We start from the raw sequence: 6,000 nt of genomic DNA on the forward strand, positions 1-6,000 counted from the left end.
CCTAGCTGCTCTCCTTCCCGCATCAGGACCAGGGCTGCAGGTCATGCCCCAGCGGGGTGATGCTTCTGCTAAGGGCATTCACACTAACAGTGTCAGGAACAATGTCAGGCTTCTCCTAGCCCCTGGCTGCCACAGTGGGAAGGCAGGTCGTCCTCCCAAATAGCCTGCCCTGCCCCAGCTACAGCAACATGGTCATGGGGCAGCCCCCAGCACCTCTCTAATCCCAGAGCCCTGGAGGGTTGGGTGCCTAGCAGTCAGGGTTGACAGGGGTCAGAATGCAGTCGGTTCCAAGTCCTTATGTGACATGTGAGAGCTCCAGCCAGGGTGCTGATGTTTTTGTGGGCGGGGTTTGGAGAGGGATGTTCTCTGCCCCCACCTGCCTATCTCCTTTGCCCAGTTCTTTTCACTCCCTGTGGCTGGGTCTGCAAGCCTGGCCTCTGTCCTGCTGGTACTTGCCTGTCGTTGGCCTGGGACGGGTTCTCTAAGCTCTGGCCTGAAGCTGAGCCCCTTCTCATTTCTTGCCATGCTGGGATGATGGGCAAGATGGGGTGGGGGCCTATGGCACATGCTTTGGCCAGATTGATGGAGTCCATAAGGAGACAACAGCCCTCATAGTGACAGTTGAACTTCTATATTTTATTTTAACAAAGTCTCCATCTAAAGAGGGAAGCTTGGGCCCAGTGTAGTGGCACACATTTATAAGCCACACACTTAGGAGGAGGAGGCTGGAGGGTCAGGAGTTCAAGGCCAGCCTCGACTACATAGGAAAGGAGCTTGAACTCATCAGACCCTGTCTCAAAGAGAGAGAAAGGAGGTTGAGGAAGGAGAGAGAGCTTGCTAGGGAGGGAAGAGCTAAGAGTAAATAAAAGTTCCTGTGTACTAGAACTGGGTGAGGATCTGAGGATCACAGCAGAGCTCCTAATCCCACCAAGCCCCAGATCCTACCACCAGCCCGCCTTTGCTTCCCTCCGTTCTACCCTCCCCTGGAGCGGGACAGACACTGGCTGTGTTAGGGAGATGGCTCAGTAGGTATAAAACACTCTCCGTAGAGCCTGGTAGCCTCACTTGGGCTCTCCCCCAACCCACATAAAAGCTGAGCACAGTAGCACAGAGGTCTGGCATCTCAGTTCTTGTGGGAAGTTGGGGACAAAAGACAGGATCTCCAGAAACTCGGGTCTGTGCAGTAGTAAACAGGAGGGCTGCCTTAACACTGGGCAGCAGATGAAGAATGAGCTTCAGTGTCACACTTGCTGCCAGCATTCACAGCAACAGGCGAGAGAACACGTTACATGTTACACATTACATGTTACACGTTCTCGGCACCCTTGGGTGGCTTACAACCTCCTGTAACTCCAGCTCCAGGAGGACCTAATGCCTCTGCCCCACTGGCACCTGCATGTATGTGCACATACCCACATGCAGACAGACAGACAGACAGACATCTAAAACTTCAGGAATAAATGTTAAAGAAACTAAGTAAGGGTAGGCAGTGGTGACACATGCCTTTAATCCCAGCACTCAGGAGGTAGAGGCAGGAGGCAGGCAGCTAGATCTCTCTCTTAGTTCGAGACCAACCTGGTCTACAGAGTGAGTTCTGGGACAGCCAGGGCTACACAGAGAAATCCTATCTCAAAAAAGAAAGAAAGAAAGAAAGAAAGAAAGAAAGAAAGAAAGAAAGAAAGAAAGAAAGAAAGAAAGAAAGAAAGAAAGAAAGAAAGAAGAANAGAAAGAAAGAAAGAAAGAAAGAAAGAAAGAAAGAAAGAAAGAAAGAAAGAAAGAAAGAAAGAAAGAAAGAAAGAAAGAAAGAAGAAAGAAAGAAGAAAAAGAAAAGAGAGAGAGAGAGAAAAGAAAGAAAGAAAGAAAGAAAGAAAGAAAGAAAGAAAGAAAGAAAGGAAGGAAGGAAGAAAGAAAGAAAAGAAAGAAAGAAAGAGAAAGAAAGAAGAAAAAGAAAAGAGAGAGAGAGAAAAGAAAGAAAGAAAGAAAGAAAGAAAGAAAGAAAGAAAGAAAGAAAGAAAGGAAGGAAGAAAGGAAGGAGGGAAAAGAAAGAAAGAAAGAAAGAAAGAAAGAAAGAAAGAAAGAAAGAAAGAAAGAAAGAAAGAAAGAAAGAGAAGAGAGGGAGGGAAGAAGGAAGGAAGAAGGAAAGAGAGAAGAGAAGGCCAGCACCAGGTATATACACAAGTTCCTGACTCAAAGCCACTGTTCCTCCGCGGGAACTGCCATCTGGCCTCCTACAGGGCAGAAAAGCTCCAGGTCTACCCTGGGCCTCCTAGCAGCTCCCAGTGCTACAGGACAGGAGGCAGTGGTCTGAGCTTCTGTGATAGCCGTGGGGCGCCTGAGCCGAAAGCGGCTAGGGAGGAACCCACACTTGTCTCTTGCTAGCACCGCCGCCACTGTCTTCACTGCCTTCGCCTCTCTTCTCCCTTGGAGCTGAGAGAGAATCAAATGTCAGGAGTCTCTCAGGCACACTGCTGTGGGTGACAGAGCACAAGGCAGTCATTTTTCTCCATGAGAGACTCAGTCAGACATTTGAACTTAAAAGGCTGGGCCTCCCAGTGACAGAGCCGCCCAGGAAAAGGAAAATTGCTGTTAAGTAGCTAAACCATAGTGAGCGTGGTTAAGCTCCCAGCTGGGGCAGAGGAAGTGCCAGGGTGGCTCTTCTCAGTGAGAAGCGGGCAGTTTCCTTCACCTAACCCCAGGTCTTGCTCTGAGGAGGAGAACCAGGCTACAGAATCCTCCAGAAGTCCCCAAAGCCACACCAAACAGGCAGGGACCTCAGTCTACCAAACCAAGCCCGGGCCACAGTAAGGGAGTCTCTCCCCTGGGGGTTTTCTAGAACTCACTTCAAGCAGTGATCTCAGAGGTCCTCGGGAGCCTCTGCCAAGCTGTCACCCTGCCTGTGAGAAGCAGCTGTGTGGTGCGGCCCCACAAGGCTGGCCTCCCCTCCCTCCTTCCCACACTTGGCCAGCACCCACCCTCTCTCTCCCCTCTCCTCAAACGAGGGCTGTTCCTTTTCAAGAGCTGATCAGGGAGCTCGGGGAGGCAGTAAGCTGGCCCAGGTTCCAGAAGACAGGAGAAAGAATGGCCACCAAAGGGACCGGAAAATTGTGAATAAATGTGCTGAGCCGGAAGGTTTTCTTGTGCTTAATTAGGAATTTGTTCTGCCATCTGTTGAAATGAAGCTGGGGTCGATCTCTGGCCCCCAGAGTTGTGCCCAGGAGCCTCAGGTAGATCTCTCTGGGGGCTTTTCCTCTCCCCTCCCCTCACTTCGATAGTTGACCTAGGTCTCCTTGAAGGCTTTGTTGGCCTTTACAAAAAGCCAGTCGTCCAGAGAAATGTCAAGGTATAGGTGACAAATACCACCGTGGATTCACTGCTCATGCCACACTGGCTGATTTGGGGAGCTCTGATTTGTCTGTTTCTAATGTGTGTGAATGTTTTACCTGCATGTGTATGTATGTGCACCATGTAAGCGCCTGGTCCCAGAGGGTATGAGAAAGCCATCAGATCTTCTGGAACTGGAGTTGGACAGTTGTTGTCAGCCTCGTGGATGCTGGGAATCAAACCTGGGTCCTCTGCAGTAAGTGCCCTTAACCGCTGAGCCTTCACCTCAGCCCTGAGGGTACTTGGGTAATAAATGCCTCTGGGTTCCCCAGGACAGGAAGACCCTGCTGTCTCCAGTGAGGGAGGTTATCCTCCAGGCCAGTACACACCTCCCTGCCAGCCTCTGGTCTTCCATTGGCTCCCCTAGGCAGCCATCACAGACTGGCCCTAAGGTGGCCCAGTGGTATCCTCTCCCACTGAGTACAGACCAAGCTTCTGTCCTCTGCAGCCTGCTTCTGTGCGGTGGCAGGGAAGGCTTTCCTCCAGAGGGCTGCGAGGATACAGTGAGTCTGAGTAGAAGGTGCTCGTTAGAGCCACGCTTCTTAGCACTTGCTCAGCACGAAGGCAGGGGCATCACCCTCATTGCCAGCTGTCCCAGAATGAACCTCCCCTGGGACTGGCTGTGAGGTCAGGGACATGACCTCAGCCATGTTCAAAAACAAACTGCAGTGCCCAGGGTCAGCAAAGCAATCTCTTCCAGCCCCTTGCCACACACCCAGCCGTGGTCCCCGCGACCCTGCGTCCCTGCGTCCCTGCGCTCCAGCTTGTAACCCACCCCCACCTGAGAAAGATGAGGGGTACGGGGAATTATCTTTAGCCTCAGCTGTTAGTGAGCATCGGGTGGCCCAGGGACATGAGTCAGCCAGAGCACTGTCCTTCATTCCCGCAGGTCTAGTAGCCAGGCCTTCAGTCCTGAGCCCCAAGCAACAAGACTTAGACCTGTTGTTGACTCCTTCCCTATCCAGCTGACTGCCCGAGGGAGCCCTCGGGCTAGAAGGGGCCACAATGGCATTATTACCTCAATCCCATTACCCACCCACCCGCCCAGCTGTGCCACGCACAGATGCCTCCCACTTGGGCTCACCAACAGCTGGCTCAGCTCAGGGCGCCCCTGTGGTGTTATTAAAAACACAGTTCTTTCTAATAAAGGCTGCTGTGGAGCACCACCGCCCTCCTCTGGGCTGCCATGAACCCATAGGGCTTCCTCCCCTCTGTTTGTGTATTCAGAATGATGCCTCCTGCTCTCCAGCTCCACGCTCCCCTCAAAGTGGGTCAGACACGGTCCTCGCCAGGCATCCATAGAGGAGCGTGGCCCGTTCTGCCTGGGGAAGTTGCACAGCCCTGCTCTCCCACCCCACCCCCTACAAGTGCCCCAGATTTGTTTTCTAAGCCAGCAGGCGTGGTGCAACTAAGCAGCGATGGCAAACAAGGCCACAGGTCCCCAGGAAGAGACCTTCACCTGGGAACGGGGGCTTTCTAGTTTCCACCATCCCCACGTCCGTGGTAGTCCCAGTGGTGAATCTCCTAGTGAGGCTGCTCTGATCTGACAGTCAGGGGTCTTGTAAGCCTGGGCCATCTGTCTCCACTGTTGCCAGGCAGCCTTTGAGTCCTGTCCTGCTCCTCAACTGCTGCTCCCCAGGAGTCCCCATCTGCATGTGGCCAGCCAGCCTCCCTTGCTAACACTGTCCTGCCCAGTGGCCACGCTTCAGGAGTCTCTGTGGCTACTCCACAAGTAGTGGGGACCACGTGAGCCCATGGCGGTCTACATCTTGTAGGCTGATTTATCTGAACGTTCTCCTTGTACATGCAGAGGTCAGTGTGTAGAGAGGGACTTGGGGGGTCTCTGTAGACGGGCCATTGGGATGAAGCAGACATGTCATTAGCCTTTCCTAGAGAAGACTCAGCCATAGGCTGACAATTGCACCGTCAGCCAGCATCAGTCGAGACCAACCAGAGCACCGGGCTGGGCTCCCCTCTCCGCAGTTCTGCTTGTCCGCAGCTCTGATCTGCCTATCTCAGCCACATGCAGGTCTACTCACCCGACCAGAACTGCTTATCCACCCAGGAGGTTGGTGGCACAGCTACCTAGACATTCCAAGGCAAGGGATAGCACCTGTGGAAGGCAGAGGGAAGGTGATCATAAGCATAGTTTCTGTATAGGGTTATCCCTTATGGCCACCACCTATAGAGCCAGGGGCATCTGTCACCTCTCCTCTTCCTCAGTCCCTCTGTACTAGCTGGCCACTCTGGAGGGAAGGCCAAGCAGCCTTCAGTGGGGAGGGTTCCGTGCCTGAAGTTTTATATTTCTATCTCCAGGAAGGAGATTAGCTGGCCCACAGCCAGGCTCCTGCCTCTGCTGTCCCCATGGTCACTGACCAAGCTGCCCTGATGACTCTGGAATGAAAAATGGAGACTCTGTGTCCCAGGCGCTGTGTGTGTGTGTGTGTGTGTGTGTGTGTGGTGTGTATGTGAGTGTGTGTGTGTAGTGTATGTATTTGAGTGTGTGGTGTGTGGTGTGTATGTGTGTGGTATGTGTGTATGTGTGGTATGTGTGTATGTGTGTGGTGTGTGTGGGGTGTGTGGTATGTGTGTGGGGTGTGTGTGTGTGTGGTATGTATG

The 6,000-nt window shown here is 52.7% G+C and overlaps 1 protein-coding gene across 1 annotated transcript in view; it reads left to right on the forward strand.

The window, feature by feature from the left end:
• Positions 1-6,000, forward strand: part of Tmem104 (transmembrane protein 104) — a 59,188-nt gene that overhangs the window by 40,764 nt on the left and 12,424 nt on the right. The gene's annotated exons all lie outside the window — the stretch shown is intronic.

Source organism: Mus pahari, chromosome 14 (genome assembly GCF_900095145.1).
Source record: "Mus pahari chromosome 14, PAHARI_EIJ_v1.1, whole genome shotgun sequence".
Lineage (NCBI taxonomy): Eukaryota > Metazoa > Chordata > Mammalia > Rodentia > Muridae > Mus > Mus pahari.